This window comes from Condylura cristata, unplaced genomic scaffold, assembly GCF_000260355.1.
Source record: "Condylura cristata isolate star-nosed mole 26May11 unplaced genomic scaffold, ConCri1.0 scaffold00021, whole genome shotgun sequence".
NCBI lineage: Eukaryota > Metazoa > Chordata > Mammalia > Eulipotyphla > Talpidae > Condylura > Condylura cristata.
This window is the reverse complement of record NW_004567122.1, coordinates 953103-978566: the sequence shown is the minus strand read 5'-3', so window position 1 is coordinate 978566 and position 25464 is coordinate 953103.

The window sequence follows — 25464 nt, the reverse complement described above, 5'->3', positions numbered from 1 at the left end:
GGCCCGGCGGTGGCCGCCGCCTCGCTCCGGACCCCAGATCCCTTCACTTGGGGTGTCGTACCCCTCGCCAGCCAGGCGGTGTGGTGCCCGCCCGTTGTGAGTCGCCTGTGCGTCGGCCTGCAGAGGACTCGCTGCGCTGTCGGGGAGCGAGGCTACCTCTGACACCGCGCGGCACCCCAAAACCGTTTTCCAGCATTTGCAGCGTGGCGTGCCCCAGCCGCGGCCGCAGGCCTGGGTGTCTGCGCACCGTCAGCACCCACGAGCTCCTGTCATTGTGCGGGTGCTAGAGCCGGGCCAGCCCCTGGGGCTGCGCCCCGCCGGGCCAGTGCCGCGCCCTTGGTGTGCTGGCCGGCCACGTGGGCGTCTTCCCCGGGATGACTGTTCAGCTCCTTCCCCCCGGGGGTTCGGCCTTTTGTTATTAAATCCTTAGGAGTTTTTCAGTCACTTTCTGAATACGGGTTCCTGGCCAGACATGTGACTTCCAGGTACCTTCTCCTATGCTCGTTTCCCCTTTCGAGCAGTTATGTTACTTTCTGACCGCAGAAGCGTTAGGGCTCTCTCCGTGGGGTACCCCTGCCGGGGGGAGGCGCACCCCTCCGCCACAGCCCCTGTACTGCGTCCCTCTCACCTTCCCGCACCTCCTCGTTGGTGAGCTGTTCCTGTCTGCTCCTAATCGGCCTGTTTGTCTCTTGTTGTTTCTGCGCCCGTTTATTTATCGACTTGTTCAACTGTCCCTCCGCTGTTCAGCTTGGGTACCAGCCCCATGTCGGCTTTATATGGAATGAATATTTTCTTAATCCGTGGGTGTGTTTTTAATCTCCCTCTGTTGTCTTTTGCTGTGTGAACACTCTTTGAGGCCATCGCGATTGTTTCTGTTTGCTTTTATTTCCCTTACCACATGGGCCCGTTTCAAAAAAATCCCGTCGACTGCGCCGTGGAACGTTCGTGTGTATATTTCGTTGCCGTCGGCCGGTGCCTGAGTCCCTGACCCGCTTTCAGTTTAGCCACTGTGTGGCCGCTGCTGTCCTCCTCATGAGTGCAGTCACCAGGCCCTCGTCACAGGTGAGAGGTGACATCTCTGTGTGGTTTGGACTTGCGCCTTCCTGCTGATGCGAGCTGATGCCGCTCTGCCTGTAGCGGCCGTCCACGAGAATTGTCTGTTCAGACCCTCTGCCTGCTTGTTATTCGGGGTTAGTGATTTTTGAGTATTCCGAGTTCTTTGTATTTGGGATACCAACCTTTGACGGACACAGCTGTGATTTGCAGGTGAAGGGGCAGCTACTGAATGGAGAAGACATTTGCAAATCCTACCATCACATTCCCATCTGCCCGTAGAGTTGTGGTTCTTTGTTTTGTTTTGCCTGTGATTGCAAAGTTAACACAAGGAAATAAACGACTTTTAAGATGTCGAGCTTTGGCACGTAACAGGAGGTGCCGGAGAAGATTAAAAATCCTGTTCAGTTCAGCGATGGGTCTGTGCCTTGCGGGTCCAGGAAGACAATTCATGGTCATTCCGGCATCGGGGTGCAGCGTGCTGCACGCCCCAGAGAGACTGAAGCCGCAGGCCCCCCCCCCGGCCTGGCATCGTACACACGCGTGACCGTGTGACTGTTTCCAGGCTCACAGAGTCGTTACCTGTGCAGCCCGGGATAGATGCGTGCCTGCCAGTTCTTACAGAGCGGCGGCTTCAGACTGAGGCGTTAGCAGTCTCGCCCTCAGGCAGCTGGCTGAGGTCGTGGCTCACCCAGAGTGTTCAGGCGCTGAACCCTGGGGAGGGCAGTGGGGGTTAGGTCGAGCTGCCTCCTCCAGATTCATTTGAGGCCTTGAGGCCACTTGCCAGCGGTGTCACTGGCGCATCCTAACAACACAGCGGCCCCGGGCCCGGGGGGCGTCAGGTGCCACCGCCAGGCTGACCCCGCGCGCTCAGTACGTCGACGCTCGGGGCAGCCCGCGGAGAGCCCCACGGCCACGGCCCCGGGGCGCCGGAGCTGCCGCACCTCCAAGTTTGCCATGAAACGGGGCAGGCGGATCGCCAGAGAGTGACTGGAGGCGGCCGGTCTCTCCCTGGGAGGAGGGAGGATGCACCTGGCCCAGCGGGTTCCGCCTTCCCCTTCCGTCTGGCCCCAGACTGCGTGCAAGCCTGTGGCGGTCAGGCCTGGGCGCGCTGCGTAAGCACAAAGTACAGGCGCTAGGCGACAGAGACAGCTCTGTCCACGCGGAGCGGCGGGTTTCTCCTCTCACTCTGCCTCCTTTTTCTTAATTTTACTGTATTTTTACTGCGCTGATGTTGGGTTACGGCCCTGTGTGTGACGCAGGGGTGCAGGCCCCCCTCAGATCACGCGCCGCCCCGCCCCCAGGCCCCGCTGGCAGCGGCTCTGCGGGCCCCGGCGTGCTCTCACTCTTCGCCTTGGGACAGGTCTTTGCCGTTGCCGGAGCACTTTGTGACTGGTGCGTTTTCTCTCAGTAAGGGTGTGGCATTGTCAGGGGCTGAGCCCGGGGTCTTAGCACATCAAAGAGGATCAGAAGACGTTACTGGCTGCTCCTCCCGCTGAGTGTAAGGGAGGGGTCCAGCTGGCGCTGCCCTCGGGGGGCTTCACCCCTGAAACGAAGGACTCGGCTGTTGCCTCCAGGAGAGCAGGGCGCGGCGGGCGCTGCCTGCACCCGGGACTCCCCGGTGACGCGTGGGCGCCCCCAGGCCGGGCCTGGTGCCCCGGGCGCCCCTGGCCTGTGGAGCGCCCAGTGCGTCCAGGGCGCTGCGGCCACACTCAGACCGGGGCGGAGCTTCTGCTTCTCGGTCTCCAGCCCTGGGACCGGGCGGGGCGGTCGCACCCGACAGGCGCCATCAGGCCCGGGCGCCTCTGTGCTCCGCCGCCTGCTGCTGCAGTCCCGCGGCCCCTGAGGGACCCCGGGGGCCGGGCCGAGCCCGGGCCCCAGAGCAAGGGCCCGCCGCAGCCGCCCCGTCGCGGGAGGCCAGAGCCGGCCGCCCCTGCTCAGAGAGCCGCAGACACGTGCGGGAGAGTTTCCAAGAGCCGAGACCCAGCCGGGACAGCGTGGGCGCGCGTCCGGGCAGCGGACGCGGGTCGGCGTCACCCGTCAGGCCACAGCACGTGAGCTGCAGTCTGGGCCTCGCCGCCCTGCGGGGTGCCGGGAGCGCCCCAGCGCCATCGCAGCCTCCTGCCTGAAGGGCCGGGCCGGGACTCCGGAGCCCAGACGGTGGGCGAGGCAGAGGCTGGCCAGGCGGGAGCCCGCGGCCTCTTCTCCCACAGCCGCGGCTCCAGGAGGCGCCCGTGTTTTCCGTGAGAATGAATCAACAGTTCTTCTCACGACTACAGAGAAGAAGCCATTTGATGGAAAGTGAAATGCTTGAGTGTATCAAGACGCCTTTTGAAAGCAGAACTGGAAAGAAAGCTCTCGACCGCCCAGCCCAGCCTCCCGTTTCCACAGCGAGGGTTTGATGGTCTTCAAGGGAAATGAGGTGAAAATGGCGCCGAAGACAAGCTCCAGAGTGAAGACGGGCTGGTTTATGCCGCACACTTCAGACCACGGCGGCCCAGCCCGAGCTGGCACCGACAGGTCCCTAAGATGCCGCCCTGGGGCAGCGCCGCCCTGAGAGAGGGCGGGAGAACAGGTCTCGGCCCTTCGCAGGTATTTATCTGTTTCTCTTAGTAGTTTTCTGGGGCCCCCCGACCTCTCCCTCCGCCCCTCCCTCTGTCCTGGAAATAGAGTTCTTAGACTCTCGCCTCGGAGAGGGCTGCGCGTCCCTGATGCCCGCGGGCATCATCTGGAGAGCAGCCACCACCCTCCGTGCACACGGCGGGCGGACGGAGGCCCCAAGTGCCGCAGCTTCGAGGCCACCCTGGCGGTATGGTGGCCCCTAAAATTGTTGGACAAGAATTACTGGACAGAGAATTAGTGCAGAGACAAAGAACCGCCAGCCGAAGAGGTGACGACCGTAACAAGGAGAAGCTGCCAGGGGCGTCAGCCGCAGCCTCGTGGGCGAGAAGCTGTCGTTCAGGAGTCGGCCTGAGAGACCCCCGGCCTGTCCGGAAACCGGCTGATACCGGCATTAGAAACCACAGTGCTCGAAAGGAATCAGAAACGTAATTAGAATGTGTAGATGCTTTAATAATAACAATGATGTGGACGTACCCCAAAATGGACGTCGTTTGGGATTTTGCCGGGAATGGGGGGGCTGAAACAAAGTGCTCTCTCTTCCCTCCACTCACGTATTACTTTTTGCATCACCAATGCATTTATTCTAATGGTTGTCAATTTAAACTCCTTCTAAGCCCTGGCATACTTCCGACTTGAAATTCCGTAATGAAAGCAAAAAAGACAACAGAAAAAAATTTGACCGCCTTCTCTGAGAGTCAGTTTCCTGAATATTTTCACGTGGCCATTCCCAAACAGACACTTAACTGGATGCTACTTCCTCTGTGCCCTACCCTACCCCAACATAGGATTTTGTCATTTTCATTCTTGAAGAGGAAAGCATGAAATAGTCATTCTCTTTGGAAATTAAGACTTAGTTGTAGATGAGGGGATGAAGAAAACGTGACGCAACATAAACACCTGGATATGTACCTGGGTAGGTATGTTCACATGTGGCGGAATACTATTCGGCCTTAAAAAAGGAAGTCCCACCATTTGCAACAACGTAGATGAACCTGGAAGACATTTTGCTATTTGAAATAAGGCGCAGGACAAGTGCTGCATGATTCCACTTACATGAGATATCTAAAATAGTCAAAATTGTAAAAGCAGAGGATTGAGGGGTTTGCCAGGGCCTGGGGCAGGGATGAATGAGGTGTGGCAATACAGTGGGCATGAGGTCTCCACTCTGCTGGATGAAAAAGTTCCCCAGATCTGCTGTACCGCGCAGAGGCTATAGTAAACAACACCGGATGGCTAGATGTCATGCTTTTAACACAAAAGCAAGAGAGGCACAAGAAAAGCGTTGAAGCAGTGTGTGTGTCCACCACCTTGATGGTGGTGACGACTTACGAGTGTCCGCGCGTGTCCACTCGTCAAAGGACAGAGTAGATAGGGGAGCTTTATGCATATCGGCGCCTAAGGAAATTGGCATATCAGTAATAAAGCTGTTCTTCAAGGATGTTTCCAAAAGGCTTTAATAAATATGCGACAGGGGCTCTCCCTGGTGGTGGCTCCACAGGTTAAAACACCACCCTGTGAAGCTCTCAGAAGCCACTCAGCATGAGTTCGATCCCTGCCCACCCTGGAGGTGACCACATGGCGCGGCAGACCTCTCCTGACCCGCCCGCTGCTCCCCTCCGCAGTGTATTTCAGTAGATCTGCCTGTTCTGCTCCCCACTGTCTTGCTGGTGAATCCTCTCACCCACCACACTTCTGGCCTGTACCCCAGTTCTGTAAGCATAAATAAATAAATCTTAAAAAATAAATAAATAAATAAATATGCGACTGGCCTGGTAATTGCCTCTACCCGTAACTGGTGCACCATACAGTACCTCATAGAGTGGCCAGCCGAGATCATGTCTAAACGTGAATTTAGTGGAGTTGTGACCTATGATTCCGTCTTTGAGTAAAACTCCACGTGCAGTATGGTCACAAGCAGGACAGGTAACTCCTGAAGGCAGGAAAGAAGCCCACTTTGAGGTTTGGCTTTGTGTCTGTTGCTCTGGTCCCACCCTTCCTCGTAGGTGTGCTAATATTGATCAGTGTCCTGTAAAACAGTCATAAAATATTCAGGGAACTCAAGTCATTGAAAGAGGTGTGCAGGGCTCCCCTGGTGGCGCAAGGGGTTGAGTCGCAGCGCTACAAAGCTCTCTGCAGCCCCTGCGGCACCAGTTTGATCCCCGGCCAGAGAGTGACCCACAGGGTGCAGGAGACTGCTCCTGTCTCCCCGCTGCTCCCCTCAGCAGTGTGTTTCAGCAGATCCGCCTGTTCTGCTCCCCGCTCTGTCTCTGGGGAGTCCTCTCACCCGCCCCTGCACCTCTCTGGCTTACACCCCGGTTCTGGTATGTGTGACTAAATAAATCTTAGAAAGAGGTGTGCAGTGTACCTTGGACTGTGAAGGAGTCAATAGCTGTTGAGTTCGTTGTGTTGGCCATACGGTAAATCGTCGCCGCTTTCCTGGCAAGGGGCTTTCGTTGGAAGGCTTGTGATGTCAGGTGTCTGCTCTGCCTGCCCTCGCGTTCACTCGGGCTGGAGCCGCACGGGAGCATTCCCCTTAATTAACGAGGGCATAATTAAACAGCGGGTGCCCACGCAGAAGCTGGAGAGCGCTTCCATCTGTTCTCGGGGCTGCGTGGTGGCAACCAGAGTTCCCTCACGCCTTCCACCTTAAGCAGTTGCTGTATTTTAATTTCCAGCTTTTTATTTTCTAAATTGCTCTTATGATTTCTTATGATAATTTAACACTTCAAAATTGGAGCCCCTCCAGCATGCACCCGGAAAGTCACAAGAAAGAATTATGAAGGGGAGAAGAGAAAGTGTTCCAGAAAATTCAAATTGGCAGACACAATAAGAACACTGGGTCATTCGCTTATTAGTATGAAACATGGGCAGACACCATTTCATGAAAGCCGTCGATGTTAATCTGGAGATTCGGGAGAGCTAAAGACACAGAGAAGAGTCACGCTATTCCAGAATCTCAAGGCTGGGGTGGAGCTTAGGGGAAGCCTGTGTTAGTATTTTCCTCCTAGTCCGAAAGAGTCTCTGAACTTCCAAAGCCGGGAATGCCCTCTTCGCTAAAAGAAAATTGCTGGAAGTGGAAGGTAACATGATGACAGGTCGCTCTCGGGCGTCAGCACACCTTTATCTGTAGATGTTGCTGCTACATGCTGTGATTTTGGTGAACCCCTCATCTCTTCTGCAGAATGGTTTCATAATGCAAAGATACCTATTTTTGATCCATTTCTTTATCCCCACAAAAAATACTAGAAAGCTCAATGGCTAGTTGCTGAATCGTAATAATTGAATCAGCTCTTTCCATTTGTACTTTTAACAATTGTGTTATTTTTTATTGAGGCAACACCGGTTTACAGCCCTGTATATAATTTAAGCATAGGTATAGGTTCCTGCCCCTTAGGGTGTATGTTGCCACCCCACATTCACCACCAAAGCATCAATCCTTGTCCACTTACGTGTGAGGTTCCTTCATCCCCCTTGATCCCCGCCTTCACCCGCTTCCTTGTAGCCCCAGCTCTGCAGATTTCTAGGGCTGGTTTTGTTTTGGTTTAGCCTGTTCCTTTGTTTCTTTATATTCCACGTAGGAGTGAAACTATGTGGTTCTTGCCCTTCTTTTGACTTGCTGCCCTTAGCACGGCCCCCTCCAGGTCCATCCCCGCCGCCAGCAGTGACGGGTCCCTCTGTCTTTCTAGCTGCGTAGTATCCCAGTGTGTGTATAGCCCACAGTTGATAAATCCACTCCTCTGTCTATGTGCACTTAGATTGTTTCCATAACTCAGCTGTTATAAGCAGTGCTGGGTTTAGGCCAGAGGTGCAAGGAGGTGAGTGGATTCCCCTGAGACAGTGGGGTGCAGAACAGGTGGATCTACTCAAACACACTGCTGAAGAGAGCAGCAGGAGACGGGAGAGGTCTGCCACGCCGTGGGGGTCACTCCCTGGCGGGGATCGAACTTGTGCTGCAGAGGCTGCGGCCGGCCTCGCAGTGCTGAGACTTACCCCTGGTGCCCTGGGGAGGCCCTGTTTTCAGTGTTTTGAAAACCCTCCCTACTGTTTGCCACGAGGCCGGGCAGGCTGCGTTCCCACCGACAGTGTAGGCGGCTCCTTTCTCGCCTCTTCCTCGACGGTACGTGTGGCTTCTGGTCCTATTGGTGCGGGCCGTGCTCAGGTGGGCCGTGCTCAGGTGGGCCGTGCTCAGGTGGGCCGTGCTCAGGTGTGCCTGGCATCTCATGGCATTTCCCCCATGACAATGGTGTGAGCCCTGCGTCCCTCCCATTCCAGGGGCCCTGCCCCGCGTCTCCATCACTGCGTGCTCACTCTCAAGGACCGTTGGGCTTTGAGCAGTCGTCAGGATGTGACTCGCTCTGTCAAAAAACAAAGTGATGTGTGGAACCAAGGTGTCCTCAGGAGCCCGAGCTCCCCAATACAAAGAGTGCGCTAGTGAATATCACTCAGTGTGGACTGTTAAGGGCAAGAAAATAAACTCAAAATATCGAAGCTTCTAAGAGATGCTTACTTTGTCTGGATAATAGAAAAACACTTAAATTTGTTTGCCCACAATAGTAAGTTAAAACAATGCCACACTTAAATTTAACTTTGTCATCAGAAGATGAAGAATCAAAACATATTACCAATTATAATTTAATTAATAAACTAAACTGTCATTCATTGATTCAATGAATATGTATTAACTTTCTCTGGTGAATAAATAGAGACTAATCCCTGTACACAAGGAGCTTAAAGACCTTTGGTTAAATTGACAAAATGCTTCTTGGGATAAGCACATGGCGTCGACGGTAAATAACACTCCAGAATCCCCGGGGGCTGGGGTTCACCTTGTCAGGAGGCCAGACTTACCCTTGCTTGCGTCGTGAGAGAACTCTCCCTTGGCCAGGTAGGAAAGGAAGGAGAGAGTTGCTGCCATCAGGAAAAGCACATGAACACACTGTTTGGGCAAGAAAGCTCGCGCCTAGCCTGACAGGCGTGGGGTCCGTCCGGGCTAGAGGCAAGGCTGATGGGTGAGGAGCCGAGCCACGCGGCGTGTGTCTGCTCCAGGGGTGTGGGAGGCCCATGGAGCATCACTGGCGTCCAGTCAGATGCAAAAGGTGACTGTGAAGGGCAAATCAAGTTTGGTATGAGTAAGATTTTACGTGATGTGATACACGTGGAAGAACAATTTGTCACTTTATGGTTTCCTCCCTGTTGCAAGTCAAAAATCTATAGATTCAATGCAAAGGAAAGATTAGAAATCGCCGTGCTGTCAGCACATGAGCAAGATACGCTTTACAGCAATTAAAGAGAAGTGAAGGGCGTTACAGAGGTCAGGATAGCTGTGCGCGAGAGAGCGTCGTGGCCAGACAAGGGTCTGATTCGGTGGGTGGTTTCGTCTTGGAGACCTGGACACAAACTTACAGTAACGACATCTGTGTGTACTTGAAGTCGCAAATATAACATCATTTGTCCAAGTTAAAGTCTCACAGCAACGACTGATTTGATTAGCTGATCTAGTCCGGAGATTCCCTACAGGACATGACATTGGGCATTGTAGACCAGTCTCGAAAGGTCACCGACTGTATTCCCTCTGAAATGCCGTCAGACAGAAAAATGCACGAGGAAACGGAGAAACAAATATAATGCAAAATTAAGATGAGAAGATGAATTCAATTATTTTGAACCACAATTTACCCATTATGTAGGATTAAAGATGTTGTTAAACTATTCCCGAAGCCAAGCATCTCAGAAATGTAGACGGTGCATGAAAGCAGATGGCACACTAAATCGTGGGGGTGGGGGCACAGTGTCCTGTTATGTCTGGGTGGCACCGACTGATGCAGGCGCGATACTGGCATTTCACTGAAAACACTCGGCCCCTCGTAGCGTATACCAGCGTGTCTGCCTGTCATTCCGGGCCGTGGTATCGGGAGCGGGGGTTATGCAGGTCACCTGGCCGGGTGTGAGCTGGCCCAGAGTCACGACAGGGCTGATCACCGGCACTGTTGCCAGTGATCACGCGATCGTGTGATTTTTAAAACCGCAGGAGAGACTGGGGCTGTCCGGGGCCCTCCCTGTGGCTACGGCTGCTTTTCCGAGACCAGCGCTTTCGACGGCCACTTGCCCGTTCCGGTTTCCGTCCCTTTTACGCTGAAACACCTTGACTTCCAGCGGCTGCGCGGTCTTAATCAGCTTCCTGTTAATGTAGATTTAGTGCCTCCAAAACGTGGCTTCCCCTCACTGAGCGCCGAGCTCTCCTTGCCGTAACAGCCAAATTCACGCCGGTAGTACTTGCGCCGGCTTCGTGACAGTGCCGCTCGCCTCAGATCAGGCGGTGTCGGTGTCAGGCGAGCACACCTGCTTCGTTGATTATGCTCAGCCGCTAGGTTTTGTATTTTCTCTCTGTCTGTGCTGACAGTAACGAGTTTGCTTTTACTTTTTCGACTCTCGAAATGTTTTTCAAGTCCCTCCTCGAATTATTACTTACTTTGAAAACGCTCCGTTGCTCTGGCGGCTGGGCAGGTTCACCACCCACCTATCAGCGCCAAGCCTCATGCACGTGGGGTTTCCGAGGAGCATCACGCGCCCGGGCAGCCAATCCCACGTCCTGTCAACTATCCGTCTCCCGGCCACTCCTGCTCCCATCTCGGCGTGAACCCTGCCCTGCAGGGGGGCCCTCCGCCTGGGGTCTCCCTGGGTGCCCTCCCGGGGGCATCTCGGGGGGGCCCGGCTTTGCCCCGTCCCCCTGCCCTGTGGGAGGGCATTTTGCTTACGATCGACTGCGAGCTTGTCTGGCGGTGGAACCAGATGTGGAAGCATTCCTGAGGCAGGGTAGATAGACTTTGCCCCATCCTCTTCCGGTGCGGGCAAGAACTGACTTGTGCTTGGCCCTTGAGACGTTGCCGAGACAGGTCTTGCTTTTATTGGGGGGGGGGGGGGAGGGCTTGTATTTCATCGTTAATGTTAAGAATTTTCTCCTCCCCCCGTGGATATGCAGTGACCTCGGCTCTCCTTCCTCCCCAAACCTGCTGTTCTCTCTGCCAGTCTCTGCCTCAGTAGAAGCGCGTCCTTTGACTGTTTCATCGTCATTCTAGTAGAGTTCTGATAGGGGACAGAGAGGATCTTTGCGATGCGCTGCATGTGAGGTAGGTTCTGCCCCCCATGGATGATGCCGACGCGGGACGTGGGCATGTCTCCACTGACAGAAAACAGCAAGGTTCTCTGCCTTCCCCCGGCGAGGCGTCTTTAAAAGAACCTCCAGCATTTCTTTCTGGTTCTGTCTTAGGATCTTCATCTCCCTGCTGTTTGCTCTGCTTCATCCATTTGCAGCTTTAGCATCTTACTCAGAGATTTTTTAATGCCTGGCTGATGATCCCAGGGGTCTTCTGTGTCTGCTCTCACGCCTGCTCTGCTCGTCTCGTGTGGCGCGGCCCTCTGCGGGCCTGCCATTCTCCCTAGGTATCTGGACCGGACGTGCGGGCCCAGGGCCCCAGTCGCTCCTGCGGGCCTGCCTGTGTTCTCCCGGCCCCCGGGCTCCCGCGTGCCCTGTGCCAGCCCTTCTCCTGAGGACCTAGGAAGCGTGGCCGAGTCTTCAGGCTGCCCGACCTCTCACTTGCGGTTAGGGCGGAGTGGCCGCTTGAGGCTTCTTACATGAAGCAGGAAACCAGAAGTCCGTGGTACAGCGTTGAATACGCCTTTCCCACAAAGGTCTCTGATGAAAAGCTCCTCAGTAGCTATTTGGGAAAAGCTGGTCTCTGGGCATCTGTGACATGGAACTGGAGATGTCGGTGCTGAGAAAAAGCAGTCAGGAGGAAACAGACCCATGCTGGACGTGCCCTGGGGTGGACCACGTCAATAAACGGAAAGCGGCGAAAACAGCACAGAGTTGAGGGGTGCCCAGGGGACAGAGGGGCGCTTCGACCCTCTGCTTGAAAACGCGGTTTCTTTGTTATTTGCAAGCAAGTGAGTCACAAGTTGAGAAAATGTCGCTTTTAGTAAGTGTCCATAAATTTGAAAATAGTCTTACGACAATTTACCGTTAAATACCTGCTCCGGGAATTTCAAAGCCCTGCCCCATTTTAAAGCCTGTAAAACGCCAGCCTAATTAGGGAAGTCTGAGATTTATCACCCTCGGGAACCACAAGGAGAAGCGCAGTGGCCGGCGCGTGAGCTGTTGGCGTCTCGCGGCCGCTTTCACGCGTGGCGGGCGGCCTCCTTCGACGCGAGCATCAGAAGGTCGGGGCCATCGCTGCTACCGTGATCTGCCGTGCTGGGCCGTCCGTGGCGCTCCCACTGGTGTCCGGGGCTTCCATCGGCGGCTTCGTGGTGAGGCGAGGAACCTGCCCTCCCGTCGGGAGAGAGCGGTGCAGGGCATGGCTGGCGTGTGGTCCCAGAGGGCAAGCCGGAGCGCCACTGTCCGCGCTCACATTGCTGGCCACAGTCTTCCCCCTCCCCGCGCAGCGAGGGACAGGTCCTCCTCCTGTGAAACCACAGCAGCGGCATGGCTCGCGGGCTCGCGAGGTGAGGTGGCCGGGACCACATGGAAGCCAGTCCAGCTCCTGACTGAAGCGCGACACCGGCGCCTGCTGGCGCCTGCACCCTGTGTGTGTGCTTGCACCCGCTGCTGCCCGGCGAGCCCCTCGGTCCCCAGGCGACCCTGCGGGTCGGCGTCCACCCTGCTCCGGCCAGTCGAGCCCCTCGGTCCCCAGGCGACCCTGCGGGTCGGCGTCCACCATCATCAGGACACTGAGACTCCTCGGTGTTTACGTGCTGAGCTTTTACTAGAAACTTCCCAGGCTCCTATATCGCACCACCTTCACTTAGCAAATTGTGTTTAGTTTCTCGTGAAGTCGCATAACTCCTTTTTTTTTCAGCTCTGCCTCCTTCCACCATTTTTGTCATCTCCGTAGTATCAGCTTACGCGTGTGCCACTTGATGACGCAGAATTCAAAACCCACCCCAGTGTGTCATTTGTCATATAGCTTAGTAGAATCACTGAAAATGATTATATTTGTCTAAGAAGCATATGGTGTCAGCCCCACCGCTCATTCCGCTCATTACAGATGACTTATCTGCGTGCAAATTGATGTTCAAAACCATGCAGAGTAGGACGTCGTGGATTCAAGATGCATGGGTCCACGTAGCTCTGTGTTAGCGTTTCTCACGGAGCGAACTTACTGGTACTTTTTTACACTCACCAAATTATGTTCGTTGGAGTCACGGTAATTGACAACACTGGATGTTGCAGGCGTTCAGGTTCTAAGGGAGCCTGTTTTTACAGGTAGTTCTTAATTTCATGGTAACTGCCTTTAGTTCATTTCGTTCCGTAGTAAGTTTAAGTCCTGATTAGTTAAGCTTCACAAAGATCATCGAGGCTCCATTCTGAGCCCGCGGTGCCCCAGGGAGTGGCCTGCCCTGAGAGGCCAGGTAGCCAGGCCCCAGAGCAGCCCGGGGGGCCTGTGCCCTCGAGGCATGGGGGGGGTTGCTGCCTCGCCCTGCCCTTGCCGCCAGAGCCGGCCCCGTTTCTTCTCCCTTTCCTGCTCCCGGGGCTCTTCCCACGGCTGAGAATACGCTTCTCCTGTCAGCTCTGACTCCCCCACCGTCCACTCGGGCCTCTTTGCCACCCCTTGTGCCCGAGACACAGACGCCCCAGGACTGCGCCCCGCACCCGGCGCTGGCCAGGCTCAAGGCCGGTCTGCCAGCCAGCAGAGGAGCCCAGAGCCGAGCAGGACGCGGGCTGCTCCCCACTGCGGGGGCGCCCCCCACCTGGCCCACCCTGCAGCGCCTACCGCGGGCAGGCCCGCGCCCTCCTTCCTGATCCTCTTGGCCTCTGGGGCTGGCAAGAGGGGCACCGCCTTTGCTGTTGGCGCTCATCTACCCAAAGCTCGGCCACAGCCCCGCTCTGACTCGGATGGAGGCCAGTGTGCCTCGGGCCTCCTCCCTCTGCCCATGTGCACGACCGGCTGCTCTGGGCCGCCTCCTTGGGCGTGGCTACAGCTCTGTCCAGGTGTGCCTGTATCTACCTAGACCAGCCACCCCCCCCCCATCTTCTTTCCGTTGCGTGTCACCTTTTATCTGTCGCCCTTTCTGCCTGCCTGCCTGTGGGCTTACCTTGCTCCCATCTCTCATCTCCACCCAGCTTACAGGCCAGCTGACTCTTCCTCAGTCTCTCACCAGCCAGCTGCTCGCACCCGTAGCGTGGGTGTGATGGGACTTCCACACTCTCCCCGGGACTACAGTCACTCTCCCAAGTCCCCCCGTACCCCGTTTCCTGGGAGGAACGGGTTACGTCAGCCTTCCTGCCTCCCCCCTCTGGGGCGGTCAGTCTCAATGGCCACTTGCCTGTGAGCACCTCACACTTCCCCGCTCAGCTCGCTCCTGCGGGTCCCTCTCGCTTTCTGAAGACTTGGCTTCTCTTTTCAGTAGCAGCACTCTCAGACCGCTCAAGCCTCCCAGGGACTTCCAGGCCCTTAGGCTCGTGCGTGCCCGCCCGCCGGCGCTGACTGCCTCCCCTGTGGCAGCCCACGCCGCCCCCTCACAGCCCCTGGCCCACCTTGGTTTCTTCATTGTTCTCCCTGTAACTAAAACCAATCTGTTCCGCCTCCGGGCCTCATCCCTTCACTCAGTCTTCCTTCTATTTCTCCTCCATGTGGCCTCGGGATTGTTTCTTCGGGGTCATAGTTTCGTAGGCCTTTCCCCGCCACCCAGATCCCCCCAGCTGTACTTTGGCCTGTCCATGCTCTCATGGGTCCATGACACAAAATTCCGTACTGGTTCTGAATGACACGACCTGGGTTTCTAGAGATGCAGCTAATGGCTTCACTTGGCGCGGCCCAGCCCCGTGCTTACACCAATCGTAGTCTTTCCGGTGCCCCAACTCACCTCCCTGTTGCCAGCCAGTCTGTCCCTCCGTCAGCCAGTCCCTCAGCTCTGATTTCTCTCTGAAAAGCATGGCCATCCCTGGACAGCACCGAAGCCACATCGTCCACACCCCACCTCCCTGATCCCCACCTGCAAGGGACCCCGTCCCAGGTCCCAGCAAAGGCATCCATCTTTCCAAGTGACTGGCTCTTCCTCTAGAGCTGATTTCTACTGTGAATTCACTTCTGTGTTACGCTGTGCAAAATAGAGGGCAAAGGTTCGTCTCACTGTATCCTTCAAAATGCTGCTCAGAGCACCTGCCAGCGAGACTGGGCCTCCCTTTGCACTTGCACTGTCCTGAGCTCAGCTCCCCGTGTCCCTGAGGCGCTGCTCTGAGTATCTGCAGGCCGCCACATCCGCCGTGTTAAATCAGCGAACCTGACCTTTGGCACTGCTTTCCTCTGCTGTAAACGGAAGCAGGGTTGGCGGCTGCTCGGCGTAATTGGATGTGCCAAAAGTTCATTGTTTTCAGTTCTCCATGGGCTGGCTAGACAGATGGTCACCTGGCAGGGGCCCAGGCCTGCTGATTCTACCTGTTACTACCATCAACACAACTAAATCTTATAGATGCCGACACAGCTATTGTATTTCTGCTGTGCTGAGTTGCTGATAGTTCTAATTATATACCAATCACTGTATTTTAGGTGAATGGAAATCTTTGAGAACTTGAATTTTGAGGCTCCTCGTGCTGGAACGCCTTCTTAAATCAGGCGTCCTAGCTCTGGTGTGTAGCTTTTTGAAAATCTTAGCTTAGTACTTCATTGTGGGAGGAGGTAGGTCTCGGTTTTTAAAACACTGAGCTGGAAATTGCCATGAAAGACATTTACATTCTGCCAGAGTTAAAGTAATTCAATCATTGGACAAGTAAGCATCAGCGTTTCAGAGCCAGTAGGACGCGAATCCAAAATCAAGCCCAGGATGACAGAGCCCCGAGGCTCGGCGTGCACCGAGGGGCCCCGTGCCCAAGGCCACCTTTCGTGGAACTTCCTGTTGCTGCACTAAATCTCCATGAGGAAATGCGAGAAGATTCGGAAGGGAGAAAGGCACGTGAACCAACACGCACAAGAAAATTTCTTGGCTTCCAAATTCCAGATAAAGAGCTTGACGTGGAAGCCAGTCAGCTGCACTACGCCTTGCTGTATTTCCAGCCTCAGGTACACGGGGCGCTGGCTCCGTGTGTGTCAGGAAGGGAGAGCCGAAGCAACACCCTGACTCAGGGAGACCGCAGCGACCTGTGTGAAGCGCGAGATGTCCCAGGCCACGCGCTTCGTCAGAATGCCTGAGCTCTAGCGTGGCGCCAGCGCGGTGGCGGTACAGGCCGTGTGTGGAGCCGGTGGTGGTGGTTCTGGGCTCTGGGCTCTGCTGAGAAGCAGTGCGAGAAACAGCCGCAGGTAGACGTTCGTTACATTTTGATCCGGCTCGTCTGTTCTTCCTTTGACTTGTGAAGATCTGCCTTCTCACCAAATCTGGAAGTTTCTTCTCTGAAGAGAGGGCTGGGCTGTATCTCTATGTTTCTTTACCACCACAACATAGCAGTAAGCCCACGGAGTTCTAATTTGTAGGAAAATATGAGCAGTGCCTATGTAAGTATTAAATTTCTACGAGTTCAAATATCTACTGTGTTATTTTCAAGTTCATTTGAGAATCACTTTAAAAAGCAATATGCTGAGACTGCGTAACTAGTCAATGGCGATTGTGTGTGAGTCTTAAAATAGAACGAACAGAGGAAGGATAGCATCACCAGGAATCACAGTCTCCAGCGTCGACACTGTGTTCTAATCATATAGAATAAGGGGGAAAAGCCCAGAAGAAGGATATCCGAGTACTGCTAAGTATTGTGAAGTCTCGAAGAACGCCCGCTTTGCCGGGAGAGGCTGAAAACTGCAGGGAGGAAAAGTCATGGCTGTGAAGTCTTGAACTCTGGTGATTCGAGGAGACGTGAACCAGGTCAGGGGCATCACACGGAAGCTGAGGGCGCCAGAGGCGAGGAGCTGCCAGGCCCGGTGCCCGCACCCTCAACGCCCCGGGCGGCTCCTACGCCAGCCAGCGCACTCGCGCTGTCTGCCGCCCGCCTCTCTGGGCAGCCGGGGAGGCGTCCAGCCGGCGGGCGCGGGGCCCTGACCCGCCGCTCAGGGACCGGCTTCTCCTCCGACTTTATCTGATGGTTCCCGGGGCCCGTCGTGCCGTCACACCTAGCGCCACGTCCCTTTCAGACAGGCGTTTCATGTCACTTCAGATGCTTTTTTAGAATCGTGTGGGAGCACCTAGGGCGGAAAACGCCGCAGAAATCAAAGGGCTGGCAGCGGGCCTTGGCAGGGCAGCCGGCCTGCGCCCCCCGTGGGTCGGGGAGCCCCCACGGTGCCAGACCTCAGGGCTGGACGCCGGCCACCGGCCTGCCTGGCGGCGCCCTGCGGCGTGAGGGGCTGCTCTGGCGGAGCAGACGGCCCAGAGGCCACGCAGGGAATATTAATTACGGGGACTAGCAGCAAGTGGATGCGCGCTGTGACGGGCCGGGAGAAGCAGGCCCTCCCCGCCGCGCCGACAGCCACACGCGGCTCGGCTGGCTGGGCACAGCGAGGCCGCCCGCGCCGTGTTAATTAGAGTAAATCAGCCCGGGCAGGCCGCTGCATATGCTGGTCAGCTGTCTCCGTCTAATTAGCTTGTGAGCCCCCTGGGCAGGGGCGGGTTGAAATCCATGTTCTGGAAAGCGCCCCGCGCCTGGTGCCGACCCCTGAGGGGAGGGCCCACCGTGTGGTGTCTTCCAGAACGCTAACAAATCCTAGTCCAGAAGAAATTCTTTCCCCTGGAGAGGCCCCGGGGGGGTCATGCTCCACGTAGCAAAACAGCGTGTGTACAAAGTGCCTGTAATTTAATAGATCTGTAATTTAGAAGTGAGCTCTGCGTAACTTCCCGCGTGCCGTTGAGACGTGGCGTGCCGCGTCTGCATGCCCGTAGTCACCGGGCGGGTGCCGCGTCAGTGCGCACCGCAGGTGTGGCACGCGTGTGTCCGGCAGTGACCGCCCGGGGGCCGTGTGGAGGACGGGGCCCCCCCGGGGGTGCTCCGCTGCCCCTGGCTTCTGCAGCTGCGGGCGCTCGGCTCCGCGCCTCCTGGAGCTCGCCCGACTCCCTGGCCTCCGCACGAGGTGTCGCGGCCGGAGCAAAGGGCCCAGAGGGCTCTCCGGCTGCTCGCGTCAACGCCGGTCAACGCCGGCCGCGCTCTGCCATGTGCGTGTGGCGCTTGTTCTTCTGGAGGCCAGAGGCCTTCCCGCGTGAAGACCCACACGTTTCTGTCTGTAGCATCGCCTGCCCTAGCTAGCTTCCGCTCTAATACTCGACTGCTGAATAAAACGATGTTCTTACTGCATGTTTTAAATACGTCAGGACATTCAAGGTGACAAGAACGCGCTGGTGCGCCGTAAGCTTCACGAGCACGTTCTAGACGGGGGGGGAAGGCTGCAGGCCGTCAGGTCAGAGCGCCGGCCCTCTCCCAGAGTGCAGACAGCAGCGGCCCCCGAGGGGATGGCATCAGTTTAGCGCTTCCTTTCCCTCCCCTCTCCTCTAATCTGAAAGAAACGTGACGCTTCAGACCATAATAGAAAACGTATGTTGTCCTTCTGGCCACAGGAGTGTTTTCTTCCACGGATCGCTCACGCTGCCCCGTGAGACAGGCCCAAGACCCGCGCTTCAGAGGCACGTCGCAGGCGTGCGTGGGGGCCCCTGTGCACGCAGGCCCAGGTTCCCCGGGGAGAGCAGACCGCAGTGGCCCGCGGCACTGCAGTTGAGGACGGACATTGGAAAGCTGCCAGGTCCGTTCATTGGCTTAGAGCATCCTGTCATGACTCGTGTCGGAATCGGGGCCTTCCCCAGCAGTGGGACGCGTCGTGACCCGCCCATCGCCCGTCCGTCTTGCGCCAGGAAGCTTTCTTTGCGGACGTTCAGGTCTGTCCTCTCTTCTTCCACCCTTCCCATAGCGTCATCCTCAGGAAAGGGGTCAGATGCCCCCGAGTCATTCTCAGAGACTCCAAGGTAAACTGAAGACTCCCTGAAACAAGCACTTTAGAGTCATTATCGCATTTACTTTTTGGAACATCCATTTGTAGCAAGCTGGGGACCATTTTAAGCAGAAAATGAGCACTGGAGAGAATAAAATCATTGTCCAGAATCACCCAGCTAGTAATAGTAAACAATAGAGTCAGATAACTTCTTTACTTCCTTGCTTAGTATTTTACGACGTATATTATCATCCGCCTCCCAGTAGAATATAAACAAACCCTCAAGTACAAAGTCTTCAGCCTATTCGTTGCTACGTCTAACAGCACTTGGCTTCTAGTAAAACTCTGTCAGTCTGTCTTGGTCTCTTTTCCGATGGATGGATAGATGGATGGATGGGTGGGTGGATGGATGGATAGATGGACAGACAGGTAGTAATAGGTGATAGAGAGGTGAAAGATTGATACTGATATTGTTAGTGGTGCGTGTGTGTGTGTATAATCGGTTCATTAATTATAACTATACATACATAAAATCAATCCCTGAGTAAGGAAATTAATACAGTGCGGGATTTGTAAATCCAAATATCTTTAAACATAAATTGTCCAAACCATTTTATCATTATTTAGATCTCTAATTTCAATTGTTACTTACAAGTTAGTTTTTGAATAGTTTTAAAATTATAAAATTTAGATAAAATAATATGATCCACTACAAAGTATCCAAGGCAAGTCTTAATGAATAAAACACAAATCTTCTAGGCTTCCAAAATGTAAGTAAAATTTTGAAAGCAACAATAATTCAAATACTAAGAATATAAAAATGCTAGTATGTTTTTCTTTACTGTTACAAATACCCAAAGCCTCTAGGACACATTTGAGAAATTTCCTATGAACAAAACAAAACAAAAAAAAACAAAATTGCTGATAGCTTCCTGTTTGTATATTCAAGAGACTAAGAGAGAGAGTTACAACCTTGAAGTGAAATCATAAGTTTTCTACTGTTGAAAAACAAAGCCTGACAACAGCAAACTTTTTCCAGAATCTTCTAGAATTGTCGAACTTTCTGTTGAAAGGACAGGTTTTTAAAATTATTGTAAACATTCTGATTTTTATTAAAATGTGAATTTATAGCATGGAACCACTCAGCTTTTTTGGTGACTATTTGATGATGGCCTGCTTTTCCCATGAGAGACTTTTTACTTTAAAAATATGAATTAGAAATGACACAATCATAAATCTTAACATTAAATTATTTTCCAGGGAAAAATAAATGATTATTATAAAGTGTCAAAACAGAGAGCAGTAACAGTTTCACTGTTACTGAAACAAAAAAGCTTTCTTGTCCAGTCACTAAGGCGGTGCCATACAACACTGAGACAATAGTGTCACCAGTTCTGGAAGGTCTTTGTCTAGCTTTGGCCGAGTAATCCCCCCCCCCTCAATTTTGAGAAGCCAGTGGCAGGCCTCAGGGAGGCACATTTGCTGGGGGTCACACTGCAGGGTCATCCAGGGTGTGGGGTGTGCACAGAAGTGACGTCTGCTTCACGCGTTACTCTCTTCCGCATCGGAGTCAGCCAGCGGATGCAGGCTGAGGGCCCTAGGTCACTCCACGGTCAGCCCTCACGCGGCCGGCGGCTCTCAGCTGGTTCCAGCCCTGCCCTGAGGCTGGCCCCTCCCCAGTGCGGACAGGGCTGGACTGCCAGGAGCTGGAAGGCGAGGCCAGCAGTCTAGGGGTGAAAGCGCTCTGTATCTCCTTTTGACCTTCTTCTAACAGCAGTTTTATTATATAATGTTGAGTGTGTCTGCCAGGACTGGAACTATGTGTAGAGCACGATAATAAGACAGCGGCCACAGCCCTGTCGCGGATGTCGCTACACCAGCCCTTGCACGCTGTCCGTGCATTCCTTCCTTCCTTCCTTTCTTTTTCTTATCCGGTTTTTTTTTTTTTTTTTTTTTTGGTGACATCATCCCAGGATTAGGGACAGATTTTCTTCTGCAAGAAAAAACTTTTGCCTTGGGCAACTGATCCGAGTCACACCTCAAAGGGGAAAACCACCTGTTGCCAGGTATAAGCAAATGTGATGCGCAAATATTTGAAAGTAATTCGTAAGGTTGTTTAAAATCCCTGAACCCATGACCGAGAATCCCACTCGCCGGGTCAGATTTCACTGTTCTTTGCCCATTGGTTTGCTCCAGAAAATGGGCCCCAAAGCCACTTTTGTGAGTCCATCAATACGAGATGAATTGTTTCCACGTGCCGGGCGCAGCTGCAGGGGTTACGCGGTGACAAGGAGGGCGAGAGAGCCCTGTCCTCACAGGCGAGGGGCAGCCGAGAGCCGGGAGAACACCGCGGCGGGGTGGAGTGCCTCTGCCAGCCAGCCGACGAGCCAGAGCAGCAAACGCCACATCGCTTCATTAGTAATTCCGGCTTCCCGCTCTCGCTTTTCCTCGTAATTCACGTAGTGTCTTTTCCATACTCACTCCTAAAGAGCAAGCTCGCCATCCTTTAAGGGGAAAGAACACGCCTCCTGATAGATTATGTCACCAGCAACTTCAGCGCGCTGAGAAAATGCGTCACAAGTAAACTGAGTCTGCCGATCAGTGTTCCCTTAAACTCAGTCTCAGGAAAGTTTGTGTAGCCGAACTATTGGAATAGCGTTTGAAATGACGCGTAGGGCTGTCTAGAGGCGAATAAAGAGCCTCATTTACGCCTGGATGCTGATAAGCCGATGTCCCCCTGGCAGTGACTCTACTGTGCCACCTCCTGGGTCTTCCTGGCTGATTTGCCATATGTAGGAAACAGTGTGCACTGTCCTTGTTGACTACACTGCTCATATTAAAATCAGCACGCTAATCGCTTGTTTAATCCAGCAAAAAAATAATGCGAAATAAGCTGAAACATCAGCTGTTAGGAAAAAACAGCAAGGGAAAGTCGTCTTCGGAAAGGCCGGCCTCCGGCCGGCAACAGTGGAGTGGCTGGGCCATCTGCTGGCAAGATGGGCTCCCTTCAGCCCCCAAGGCCAGCTCCCTGGGCCCGCGGGACTTGGGGTTTCTTGGCAGAGGGGAGTGTTTTCGTTCCGCCACCACTGTAATTGTAGCTCCTGGACTATAAATGCTCCGTTCACAGGGATTTAACTTCGGGCCCTTCGACTGCGGTGGGGGCTCCCGCCACAGGGAAGGGCGCTCCCCGCCTGGGTCTCGCACGAGCTCAGCCAGCGCCCTAGCCGGTAGGGACACAGCCGTGTTTACAGCAACAGCCGCTCTCCTACCCGGCCTGCTGGATGGGCAGGAGATCAGTAAAATCTTAATTTTTTTTTAAAAAAAAAGGTATTTTTAATTATTCGTATTATTCTCTTGTGTCACCTTCTAACGGAGTAGTTCCTGCCACATGGTCGATCGCTTATAGTAGATGCTGCAGAATTTCCATTTGGCTTCCAGAGAGAGAGAGAGAAGGATTCTTAAATCTTTCTTCTGGAAAACAGCAGGGCATCCGTCAGCCAACGTCAAGCAGAGTGAGTCAGTGGCCCTGACATGCTCCTCCCAGAATTCGTGGCCCTGCAGGTTTGCCGGCCCGTGGATCCCGTGAGCGTCCCCAGTCGCAGTGACCCTGGAAGTGGCAGGCTCCACACGGGATTTCGAAGGCAGACGTTGCGTGAGGCAGTCGCCACGGCTCCCTGCGGGGCACCGGGGACAGGTCCCTGGGGGCTCTGCCCTGGGCTCCCTGAGCAGCGCGATTCCTGGCGGCCTCCCTGGCCTGCTCGCCCGGTCAGCTGAGGGGTCAGGCTCCTGGGGAGTTGGATGTGGCACTGCGCTCTCGCTCGCTCGCTCTCTCTCTCTCACATACACACGCGCGCACACACACACTCTTCCCTTAGAGGTTCATTTCTAGTTCAGAGGATCTGCAGCAGAAACAAATTATCTAATTAATACCCGAATTGCCTAATTAATACTCAAATCACCCAGTTAATATCAATTCCAAAACAGTTTCATTCTGTTGCTGTCAACATCTTTCTTCAGGCTCCTCCTGGCGGGCCGCGCTCCCCTTCCCCGTGGGCTCCGTACCCCCGCGCAGAGATGCCCGGCAGGCAGCGGCCGCCGAGGCCCCTGGCGGGTGGGCGCGAGCTCGCGCGGGGGCAGCCTCGTGCCAGCCGCAGGACGCCAGAGGGGCCTCGAGGGGCGTTGGGAGCCGGGCCCCACAGAAGGGCGCTTCTTCCCGCGAGCACTGTGCAGGTGTAGGGTAGGGAGGTGGCGCGGATGCCGGAGGCGCCCGCCAGCGTGTCCCGCGGGAGCGCGCGAGGGGTCTCGCAGCCCGAGCTGTGCTGTGGACAGTCGCGTCCAGCTCCCGAGCCCAGGGTGGCCACGGCGCGTGCCTTCTGCGTTCAGAGAACACGGCGCGGGCCGCGACCCACTGCATACGTCTGTACTTTACACGTGTGCGCACACACCAGCCCGCGAGAGGCTGACGGTCACTCTGCATTTGAACAGGGCGGGACCGTGTCCCCTGCATAATTTGGTGTCTTCTGGCTTGCCCGCCCACGCCACAATTGCCCGCTGCTCAGCTGTAAAGGCGAGCCCGCAGCCAGACGTCTGGGCGCAGGTGAGTGCAGGCTCCTTTCCAGTTTCTTCTGGCTGACTTGCCTCTCCCAGCCGCTGCCCCCGCGCGGTGCCTGGGCTGACCGGGTCTGCCGCCCCCTCCCCGTTGTGCCTGTGGGCGTGTGGGTCTCCCCCCGGCGCCTTGTCCCTACTTTTCTGTCTGGTGAAAACGTGCTTGTCCTTCCCGTCACTCCCTGCCCTGCCTGTGAGGTTGTCCCCAAGGGCCAGGAGCTCCCGTCCCTGACTGGACGTTGGCCTTTGATTTACACGCAGCTAATGTGCATGTCCTGTTAGGGTGGGGTCAGTGTCCTGTCTCTCCCTGTGTCCCCTAGCCTGGGTGACTATTGCTGCTCCTGTAACTTGCCTGAAGTTTGACTATGCGCTTCAACATTAGTTTGTTTTTCTTTCCTTTTGATATGCTTGGGAGGGAACAGACAAAGAGAAACTGGAGAAGGAGGCTAATGGCCGCCAGGCACATAGTCCTCCCGGAGTGCCCCCCTTTTTCATAGGGGTAACTGTCTGACCAGCACATCAAACCCCCTGCTCCCGGGAGCACTTTGCCACTGTCAGGAAAGAAGCTGTCCAACGGCTTTCAACAGCCACGGGGCAGCTGGATCTGCCCCTCTGCAGAAGGGACAGGAGCCTCCCGGAAGCGCGAGTGCTTGAGGTGGACTTCTCAACAGATAGATGGAAGGTGGACAGAGGGACGGATGGACGGACGGACGGCCGATGTGCATTTAAGTGGCAATATCCCACTCTTTATGATGCCATGATTTCATGACCTGGTTCTCAGCAAAATTGTGAAAACAAAATTGTGTCTGTTAAATAGGTTTACATATTTTATCTTTAGTGTGTGTTGTGCGAGACTGGGACGCACTACCCAGAAAAAGCCAGCCACCCCGCTGTAAAGACAAGAGCAACCTTTATTGCAAGCTCGAGCTTGGGCCCAACTGCACGCCAGAGGCACCTGGGTGGCAGGAAGGCCCAGAACAAAGGGAAGAGCAGATGAGATCGTCCCTTTTGGCGCGCAGGCCTCGGGACCAAGGGGTAGCTAGTGATGGGTTTGGCTGACGTCTACACGGTTTCCTAAATATGGTGAGACTGGCTTTCGGCCACGGGGATGGGTCCCCTATACCTCATCTGTACAGGAATGCACAAGAATGCAGGTTCCACCCAGGGGGGTAAAAGTTCCCCTGGAATGGCGGTTTTAAGAACATGGCGCTGGTCATGTTCTTAAGTGTGAGGATAAAGGTGCCCAGTGCAGTCAAACCAGCAGATGATATAAGCCTTACCATATGTTTCATTTTAAGTGCTAAAAAGAAATATCAAGGAAACAGCAACAAGATACATAACTTCTGTCCACTCCTGTTGTCCCTGAATTTTAAATTTATAGTTAGAAGGCAAAGAATTGTATCTCCTGTGATACAATATAATGTGATAAATGTTTTGGGAGAATTCAGGGCTGAGCTTACATACATGAATTAATAGCTATGTACTTTTTTAAGGAGATGAAACTTTACAAACACTCACATTTCTTTCTTTTTAAGATTTATTAATTTGTGCATACAGAACTGGGGCACAGGCCAGACGTGCAGGGGCGGTGAGAGGATTCACCAGAGACAGAGTGGGGAGCGGAAGTGCTGGATTGAGCTGAGGGGAGCAGCAGGGAGACAGGAGAGGTCTGTCCCGCCCTGTGGGTCAGCTCCCGGGCAGGGATCATACTCAAGCTGCAGCCAGCTTGCAGTGCTGCGTGGCAACCTGATGCAGCCCCAGGGAGGGCCCGCATTCCTTTTTGTTTTTTGGGGGTGCTTGTTGTTCAAATTTACTTATTAGAAAACCTGTTTTTCCAAAATTGAGTGATTTTGGCTTACTTTTTTGATGTTATTCAGTTGTATTAGATAGTTTACTTGAAGCAACCTCAGAATTTGTGTTCTGGAAGTAGCTGGTATAAATTATAAGTAAGGCATCACACGTTAGAATGAGGGCCACAGGAGCCTCTCACCTTATTCTTGACATCTGTAGAACTCTGAAAAATACTCACTTTCCACACTGGACACTAAATATTCCATAAGGTAAATTTTCCAGTCTTTCCCGAGCCACTGCTCGCTTATTTTCCAGACTTCCTAGTTGTGTTTATTCAGATAACTCACACGGCTCTGAAAATGCAACGTGAGTGTTGGGTGTAACGATGAGAGGGGTGAGAGGCGTCTCCTTCAGGCGAGTTTCTGGTTCCCACCTAAGCTGCCACGTTGTGGGGGGGTCAGGACACGCACCTCCCCCACACACAGCCCCCCTCCCCCAC